Below are 9,159 nucleotides of genomic sequence, written 5' to 3'. Positions count from 1 at the left end.
CTTGTTTGGGAAGCGATTCACTGGATATACACTATAATGCTCTTCTGGGATGGTTTAGGAGTGTATTTATGGGGATTCTTCATTAGTGATGTTGGAGAAGGCCTGGCTCTCAGTCTCCGCTCTAATTCATCCCAAAGCTGTTCTATCGGGTTGAGGTCAGTCCTCCAGTTCCTCCACACCAAACTCCTCATCATGTCTTACTGGAGACGCTTTGGTCACTGGTCAGTCATGCTGGGACAGGAAGGGGCCGTCCCCAAACTGGTCCCGCAAAGTTGGGAGCATGAAATTGTCCAAAATGTCTTGGTGAAGCATTAAGAGTTCCTTTCACTGGAAAAACAACCCCACCCCATAATCCCCCCTCCACCAAACTTTACACTTGGCACAATGCAGTCAGGCAAGTCCCGTTCTCCTGGCGACCGCCAAACCCAGACTCGTCCATGAGATTGTCAGACAGAGAAGCGTGATTGGTCACTCAGAGAACACGTCTCCACTGCTCTAGAGTCCAGTGGCGGCGCGCTTTACCCCACTGCATCCCACCCTTTGGTGATGTAAGGCTTGGATGAATGCATGGAAACCCATTCCATGAAGCTCTACACACTGTTCTTGAGCTCATCTGAAGGCCACAGGAGTTTGGAGGTCTGGAGCGACTTCTGTGACCCTCAGCATGCGCTGACCCCGCTCTGTGACCCTCAGCATGCGCTGACCCCGCTCTGTGACTCTCAGCATGCGCTGACCCCGCTCTGTGACCCTCAGCATGCGCTGACCCCGCTCTGTGACCCTCAGCATGCGCTGACCCTGCTCTGTGACCCTCAGCATGTGCTGACCCCGCTCTGTGACCCTCAGCATGCGCTGACCCGGCTCTGTGACCCTCAGCATGTGCTGACCCCGCTCTGTGACCCTCAGCATGTGCTGACCCCGCTCTGTGACCCTCAGCATGCGCTGACCCCGCTCTGTGACCCTCAGCATGCGCTGACCCCGCTCTGTGACCCTCAGCATGTGCTGACCCCGCTCTGTGACCCTCAGCATGCGCTGACCCCGCTCTGTGACTCTCAGCATGCGCTGACCCCGCTCTGTGACCCTCAGCATGCGCTGACCCCGCTCTGTGACCCTCAGCATGCGCTGACCCCGCTCTGTGACCCTCAGCATGTGCTGACCCCGCTCTGTGACCCTCAGCATGTGCTGACCCCGCTCTGTGACCCTCAGCATGCGCTGACCCCGCTCTGTGACCCTCAGCATGCGCTGACCCCGCTCTGTTACACTCAGCATGTGCTGACCCCGCTCTGTGACCCTCAGTATGCGCTGACCCCGCTCTGTGACCCTCAGCATTTGCTGACCCCGCTCGGTGACCCTCAGCATGCGCTGACCCCGCTCTGTGACCCTTAGCATGTGCTGACCCCGCTCTGTGACCCTCAGCATGCGCTGACCCCGCTCTGTGACCCTCAGCATGCGCTGACCACGCTCTGTGACCCTCAGCATGTGCTGACCCCACTCTGTGACTCTCAGCATGAGCTGACCCCGCTCTGTGACTCTCAGCATGTGCTGACCCCGCTCTGTGACCCTCAGCATGTGCTGACCCCGCTCTGTGACCCTCAGCATGCGCTGACCCCGCTCTGTGACCCTCAGCATGCGCTGACCCCGCTCTGTGACCCTCAGCATGCGCTGACCCGGCTCTGTGACCCTCAGCATGTGCTGACCCCGCTCTGTGACCCTCAGCATGCGCTGACCCCGCTCTGTGACCCTCAGCATGTGCTGACCCCGCTCTGTGACTCTCAGCATGCGCTGACCCCGCTCTGTGACTCTCAGCATGTGCTGACCCCGCTCTGTGACCCTCAGCATGTGCTGACCCCGCTCTGTGACCCTCAGCATGCGCTGACCACGCTCTGTGACCCTCAGCATGTGCTGACCCCACTCTGTGACTCTCAGCATGAGCTGACCCCGCTCTGTGACTCTCAGCATGTGCTGACCCCGCTCTGTGACCCTCAGCATGTGCTGACCCCGCTCTGTGACTCTCAGCATGCGCTGACCCCGCTCTGTGACCCTCAGCATGTGCTGACCCCGCTCTGTGACTCTCAGCATGTGCTGACCCCGCTCTGTGACTCTCAGCATGTGCTGACCCCGCTCTGTGACCCTCAGCATGTGCTGACCCCGCTCTGTGACCCTCAGCATACGCTGACCCCGCTCTGTGACCCTCAGCATGTGCTGACCCCGCTCTGTGACCCTCAGCATGTGCTGACCCCGCTCTGTGACCCTCAGCATGTGCTGACCCCGCTCTGTGACTCTCAGCATGCGCTGACCCCGCTCTGTGACTCTCAGCATACGCTGACCCAGCTCTGTGACCCTCAGCATGTGCTGACCCCGCTCTGTGACCCTCAGCATGTGCTGACCCCGCTCTGTGACCCTCAGCATGTGCTGACCCCGCTCTGTGACCCTCAGCATGTGCTGACCCCGCTCTGTGACCCTCAGCATGTGCTGACCCCGCTCTGTGACCCTCAGCATGTGCTGACCCCGCTCTGTGACTCTCAGCATGTGCTGACCCCGCTCTGTGACTCTCAGCATGTGCTGACCCCGCTCTGTGACCCTCAGCATGTGCTGACCCCGCTCTGTGACCCTCAGCATACGCTGACCCCGCTCTGTGACCCTCAGCATACGCTGACCCCGCTCTGTGACCCTCAGCATGTGCTGACCCCGCTCTGTGACCCTCAGCATGTGCTGACCCCGCTCTGTGACCCTCAGCATGTGCTGACCCCGCTCTGTGACCCTCAGCATGTGCTGACCCCGCTCTGTGACCCTCAGCATGTGCTGACCCCGCTCTGTGACCCTCAGCATGCGCTGACCCCGCTCTGTGACTCTCAGCATGTGCTGACCCCGCTCTGTGACCCTCAGCATACGCTGACCCCGCTCTGTGGCCCTCAGCATGCGCTGACCCCGCTCTGTGACCCTCAGCATGCGCTGACCCCGCTCTGTGACCCTCAGCATGCGCTGACCCCGCTCTGTGACCCTCAGCATGTGCTGACCCCGCTCTGTGACCCTCAGCATGTGCTGACCCCGCTCTGTTACACTCAGCATGTGCTGACCCCGCTCTGTGACCCTCAGTATGCGCTGACCCCGCTCTGTGACCCTCAGCATTTGCTGACCCCGCTCGGTGACCCTCAGCATGCGCTGACCCCGCTCTGTGACCCTTAGCATGTGCTGACCCCGCTCTGTGACCCTCAGCATGCGCTGACCCCGCTCTGTGACCCTCAGCATGCGCTGACCACGCTCTGTGACCCTCAGCATGTGCTGACCCCACTCTGTGACTCTCAGCATGAGCTGACCCCGCTCTGTGACTCTCAGCATGTGCTGACCCCGCTCTGTGACCCTCAGCATGTGCTGACCCCGCTCTGTGACCCTCAGCATGCGCTGACCCCGCTCTGTGACCCTCAGCATGCGCTGACCCGGCTCTGTGACCCTCAGCATGTGCTGACCCCGCTCTGTGACCCTCAGCATGCGCTGACCCCGCTCTGTGACCCTCAGCATGTGCTGACCCCGCTCTGTGACTCTCAGCATGCGCTGACCCCGCTCTGTGACTCTCAGCATGTGCTGACCCCGCTCTGTGACCCTCAGCATGTGCTGACCCCGCTCTGTGACCCTCAGCATGCGCTGACCACGCTCTGTGACCCTCAGCATGTGCTGACCCCACTCTGTGACTCTCAGCATGTGCTGACCCCGCTCTGTGACCCTCAGCATGCGCTGACCCGGCTCTGTGACCCTCAGCATGTGCTGACCCCGCTCTGTGACCCTCAGCATGTGCTGACCCCGCTCTGTGACCCTCAGCATGCGCTGACCCCGCTCTGTGACCCTCAGCATGCGCTGACCCCGCTCTGTGACTCTCAGCATGTGCTGACCCCGCTCTGTGACCCTCAGCATGCGCTGACCCCGCTCTGTGACTCTCAGCATGCGCTGACCCCGCTCTGTGACCCTCAGCATGCGCTGACCCCGCTCTGTGACCCTCAGCATGCGCTGACCCCGCTCTGTGACCCTCAGCATGTGCTGACCCCGCTCTGTGACCCTCAGCATGTGCTGACCCCGCTCTGTGACCCTCAGCATGCGCTGACCCCGCTCTGTGACCCTCAGCATGCGCTGACCCCGCTCTGTTACACTCAGCATGTGCTGACCCCGCTCTGTGACCCTCAGCATGCGCTGACCCCGCTCTGTGACCCTCAGCATGTGCTGACCCCGCTCTGTGACTCTCAGCATGGGCTGACCCCGCTCTGTGACTCTCAGCATGTGCTGACCCCGCTCTGTGACCCTCAGCATGTGCTGACCCCGCTCTGTGACCCTCAGCATGCGCTGACCACGCTCTGTGACCCTCAGCATGTGCTGACCCCACTCTGTGACTCTCAGCATGTGCTGACCCCGCTCTGTGACCCTCAGCATGCGCTGACCCGGCTCTGTGACCCTCAGCATGTGCTGACCCCGCTCTGTGACCCTCAGCATGTGCTGACCCCGCTCTGTGACCCTCAGCATGCGCTGACCCCGCTCTGTGACCCTCAGCATGCGCTGACCCCGCTCTGTGACTCTCAGCATGTGCTGACCCCGCTCTGTGACCCTCAGCATGCGCTGACCCCGCTCTGTGACTCTCAGCATGCGCTGACCCCGCTCTGTGACCCTCAGCATGCGCTGACCCCGCTCTGTGACCCTCAGCATGCGCTGACCCCGCTCTGTGACCCTCAGCATGTGCTGACCCCGCTCTGTGACCCTCAGCATGTGCTGACCCCGCTCTGTGACCCTCAGCATGCGCTGACCCCGCTCTGTGACCCTCAGCATGCGCTGACCCCGCTCTGTTACACTCAGCATGTGCTGACCCCGCTCTGTGACCCTCAGTATGCGCTGACCCCGCTCTGTGACCCTCAGCATTTGCTGACCCCGCTCGGTGACCCTCAGCATGCGCTGACCCCGCTCTGTGACCCTTAGCATGTGCTGACCCCGCTCTGTGACCCTCAGCATGCGCTGACCCCGCTCTGTGACCCTCAGCATGCGCTGACCACGCTCTGTGACCCTCAGCATGTGCTGACCCCACTCTGTGACTCTCAGCATGAGCTGACCCCGCTCTGTGACTCTCAGCATGTGCTGTCCCCGCTCTGTGACCCTCAGCATGTGCTGACCCCGCTCTGTGACCCTCAGCATGCGCTGACCCCGCTCTGTGACCCTCAGCATGCGCTGACCCGGCTCTGTGACCCTCAGCATGTGCTGACCCCGCTCTGTGACCCTCAGCATGCGCTGACCCCGCTCTGTGACCCTCAGCATGTGCTGACCCCGCTCTGTGACTCTCAGCATGCGCTGACCCCGCTCTGTGACTCTCAGCATGTGCTGACCCCGCTCTGTGACCCTCAGCATGTGCTGACCCCGCTCTGTGACCCTCAGCATGCGCTGACCACGCTCTGTGACCCTCAGCATGTGCTGACCCCACTCTGTGACTCTCAGCATGAGCTGACCCCGCTCTGTGACTCTCAGCATGTGCTGACCCCGCTCTGTGACCCTCAGCATGTGCTGACCCCGCTCTGTGACTCTCAGCATGCGCTGACCCCGCTCTGTGACCCTCAGCATGTGCTGACCCCGCTCTGTGACTCTCAGCATGTGCTGACCCCGCTCTGTGACTCTCAGCATGTGCTGACCCCGCTCTGTGACCCTCAGCATGTGCTGACCCCGCTCTGTGACCCTCAGCATACGCTGACCCCGCTCTGTGACCCTCAGCATGTGCTGACCCCGCTCTGTGACCCTCAGCATGTGCTGACCCCGCTCTGTGACCCTCAGCATGTGCTGACCCCGCTCTGTGACCCTCAGCATGCGCTGACCCCGCTCTGTGACTCTCAGCATGTGCTGACCCCGCTCTGTGACCCTCAGCATACGCTGACCCCGCTCTGTGGCCCTCAGCATGCGCTGACCCCGCTCTGTGACCCTCAGCATGCGCTGACCCCGCTCTGTGACCCTCAGCATGCGCTGACCCCGCTCTGTGACCCTCAGCATGTGCTGACCCCGCTCTGTGACCCTCAGCATGTGCTGACCCCGCTCTGTTACACTCAGCATGTGCTGACCCCGCTCTGTGACCCTCAGTATGCGCTGACCCCGCTCTGTGACCCTCAGCATTTGCTGACCCCGCTCGGTGACCCTCAGCATGCGCTGACCCCGCTCTGTGACCCTTAGCATGTGCTGACCCCGCTCTGTGACCCTCAGCATGCGCTGACCCCGCTCTGTGACCCTCAGCATGCGCTGACCACGCTCTGTGACCCTCAGCATGTGCTGACCCCACTCTGTGACTCTCAGCATGAGCTGACCCCGCTCTGTGACTCTCAGCATGTGCTGACCCCGCTCTGTGACCCTCAGCATGTGCTGACCCCGCTCTGTGACCCTCAGCATGCGCTGACCCCGCTCTGTGACCCTCAGCATGCGCTGACCCGGCTCTGTGACCCTCAGCATGTGCTGACCCCGCTCTGTGACCCTCAGCATGCGCTGACCCCGCTCTGTGACCCTCAGCATGTGCTGACCCCGCTCTGTGACTCTCAGCATGCGCTGACCCCGCTCTGTGACTCTCAGCATGTGCTGACCCCGCTCTGTGACCCTCAGCATGTGCTGACCCCGCTCTGTGACCCTCAGCATGCGCTGACCACGCTCTGTGACCCTCAGCATGTGCTGACCCCACTCTGTGACTCTCAGCATGAGCTGACCCCGCTCTGTGACTCTCAGCATGTGCTGACCCCGCTCTGTGACCCTCAGCATGTGCTGACCCCGCTCTGTGACTCTCAGCATGCGCTGACCCCGCTCTGTGACCCTCAGCATGTGCTGACCCCGCTCTGTGACTCTCAGCATGTGCTGACCCCGCTCTGTGACTCTCAGCATGTGCTGACCCCGCTCTGTGACCCTCAGCATGTGCTGACCCCGCTCTGTGACCCTCAGCATACGCTGACCCCGCTCTGTGACCCTCAGCATGTGCTGACCCCGCTCTGTGACCCTCAGCATGTGCTGACCCCGCTCTGTGACCCTCAGCATGTGCTGACCCCGCTCTGTGACTCTCAGCATGCGCTGACCCCGCTCTGTGACTCTCAGCATACGCTGACCCAGCTCTGTGATCCTCAGCATGTGCTGACCCCGCTCTGTGACCCTCAGCATGTGCTGACCCCGCTCTGTGACCCTCAGCATGTGCTGACCCCGCTCTGTGACCCTCAGCATGTGCTGACCCCGCTCTGTGACCCTCAGCATGTGCTGACCCCGCTCTGTGACTCTCAGCATGTGCTGACCCCGCTCTGTGACTCTCAGCATGTGCTGACCCCGCTCTGTGACTCTCAGCATGTGCTGACCCCGCTCTGTGACCCTCAGCATGTGCTGACCCCGCTCTGTGACCCTCAGCATGTGCTGACCCCGCTCTGTGACCCTCAGCATACGCTGACCCCGCTCTGTGACCCTCAGCATACGCTGACCCCGCTCTGTGACCCTCAGCATGTGCTGACCCCGCTCTGTGACCCTCAGCATGTGCTGACCCCGCTCTGTGACCCTCAGCATGTGCTGACCCCGCTCTGTGACCCTCAGCATGTGCTGACCCCGCTCTGTGACCCTCAGCATGTGCTGACCCCGCTCTGTGACCCTCAGCATGCGCTGACCCCGCTCTGTGACTCTCAGCATGTGCTGACCCCGCTCTGTGACCCTCAGCATACGCTGACCCCGCTCTGTGGCCCTCAGCATGCGCTGACCCCGCTCTGTGACCCTCAGCATGCGCTGACCCCGCTCTGTGACCCTCAGCATGCGCTGACCCCGCTCTGTGACCCTCAGCATGTGCTGACCCCGCTCTGTGACCCTCAGCATGTGCTGACCCCGCTCTGTGACCCTCAGCATACGCTGACCCCGCTCTGTGACCCTCAGCATGCGCTGACCCCGCTCTGTTTATTCTACAAATAGTGTTTTTTGCTCATGTATTCCTGAAGGAATGGTTCCACTCTTATCTTGCCGTGTTAACCCGAAGGACAGACACAGGTCAGTGTTTTCAGTGTTTGTTAACATTGGTCTTCAGCCTCGGGGAGAGTCTGAGAAAGACACGGGTCAGAGCGGGTCACATCTGCTGCTGTCACCAATGAGTGTGTGAAACCAAAACACCCAGATGGCCGAGAGAGAGAGAGAGAGAGAGAGAGAGAGAGAGAGAGAGAGAGAGAGAGAGAGAGAGAGAGAGAGAGTGAGTCACCATCTAAACGAGTGTTACATCACCTCTGCAAGACACACTGTGTGTTTAAGTTTGTTAATGTTTTTGAGTCTCTTCTGCTCACCAATGCTCGGTTTATTTGATCAAAAATACAGTAAAATTTTTGAAATATTATTACAATTTAAAATACCAATTTTCTATGTGAATATATAGTAAAATATAATTTATTCCTGTGATCAAAGCTGAATTTATTTGATCAAAAATACAGTAAAAGTTGTGAAATATTACTCCATTGTAAATCAGCTGTTCTGTTTTTTTTTATTCTGTTCTGAATAAAAGTGTAATTTATTGTTGTGATCAAAGCTGAATTATTTAATCAAAAATAAAGTAAATACAGTAAATTTGAAATATTATTCCAATTTAAAATACCAATTTTCTATGTGAATATATAGTAAAACATAATTTATTCCTGTGATCAAAGCTGAATTTATCATCATTACTCCAGTCTTCAGTGTCACATGATCCTTCACAAATCATTCTCATATGAGGATCAGATGCTCAAGACACATTTATGATTATTATTAATGTTCATATTCTGGTGGAAACGTCATACCAATAGAAATGTAGTGCTTTCGTTATTCAATAACGCATTAAATTGATCAAAAGTGATAGTAAAGACATTTATAATGTTAAAAAATATTACATTTCAGATAAATGCTGTTCTTTTGAACTTTATATTCATCAAGAATCATGAAACAATACGGTTTCCTTAAAAATATGAACTGTTTTCAACACTGATAAATGTTTCATATGAGAATGATTAGTGAAGGATCTTGCTTGTTATTTACTGTTATTGTGAAGCGTCCTTGAGCTTGGGAAAGGCGCTATATAAATTAAACTTATTATTATTATCATGTGGCACTGAAGAATAAATTACATAAATGGATTAAATTACACTTTACCATATATTCACATAGAATATTGGTATTTTA

Source organism: Gobio gobio (assembly GCF_949357685.1).
Source record: "Gobio gobio genome assembly, chromosome: 18".
NCBI lineage: Eukaryota > Metazoa > Chordata > Actinopteri > Cypriniformes > Gobionidae > Gobio > Gobio gobio.
Note: the sequence above shows the minus strand (reverse complement) of the source record.